Source organism: Eumetopias jubatus, unplaced genomic scaffold (assembly GCF_037043125.1).
Source record: "Eumetopias jubatus isolate StellerSeaLion01/CBP00866 unplaced genomic scaffold, mEumJub1_p1.0 scaffold_30, whole genome shotgun sequence".
NCBI classification, from domain to species: domain Eukaryota; kingdom Metazoa; phylum Chordata; class Mammalia; order Carnivora; family Otariidae; genus Eumetopias; species Eumetopias jubatus.
Window position 1 is genome coordinate 1,049,562 of NW_028274836.1, and position 1,079 is coordinate 1,050,640.

The window sequence follows — 1,079 nt, forward strand, 5'->3', positions numbered from 1 at the left end:
GCTTTGACTCTTCCATCTTTCCAGGTCTTCGCGAACCCCCTGCACTGCTTTCCAAGCAGGGAGGGACTGGGCCGCTCCCCACCGTGGTGACCCCCCGGGGCCATGTCCCGTGTCAGCCAGTCTAAACACACGCCCATAGAGCCCTGTTCCACATCGTCCCTTCCCCCAACCTGAGGTCGGGAGTAACTGCACTTCTGCCTGACAGCAAGAAGCTTCGGGGGTGGGGGTGGGCTGGGGGGAAGGCCGTGGGCAGGTGTCCCCCTGGGGCATGTGGGCGGCAGGGCCAGGCACCCCGCGTGTCCGGTCCTCAGAAGTCGGCCCCCCATCACCGTCTGGCCATAGGAACAATCCGCTGTCATCGGGAGCCTGGGGGGGGGGGCAAGCGCTCCCTGCACAGTTAGACTGTCCCGCCCTTTTATTTGTCATGGTGTCTGGTTATTCGGGAACGTGAGGTCATCGAAGGCAAAGCCCACATTTTACACTATTGCACGCCCTCCCCAAAATGTGTCTGGAACCTGGGAGGCCCTCATAAGTAGTCACGGGGGGGTGGAGTGTGGTCCCCATCCCATCCCACCTGCTCTGGGAACGGGGAGCTCAGCCCCCAGCGTTGTCTGGGTGAGGTGGGCAGGGGACACGGCGTTCTGTGAGCATTGACTCAGCCTCTGGTCCCGTTTGTTCGCTAGGCTTGCTGTAAAAACGGGATGGCTTAGATGCCTCCTCTGAGATCTGGAGGCAACAGTGGGACACGGAGGTGCCCACAGGGTTGGGTCCTTGAGAGGGAGTGTGTGTGTCCCGTGTCTGCTCTGGCGGGTGGTTGCGGGCAGTTGATACGCCATGACTTGTAGAAGCATCGCCCCATCCATGCGTCATCTTCACATGGTGGCGTGTGTGTCTGTCTCCACGTTTCCCTTGCTCCCAGGACACCAACCATATGTAAGACCTACCCTTCCGACTCCTATCTGTTCCTATCTTTGCTAATGACATCCGCCGCGGCTGTATTTCCAAATAAAGTCACACTGACGTACCGGGGTTAGGACGTAAACCTACAAGTTGTGGGCTTGGACACATTCAACCCACAA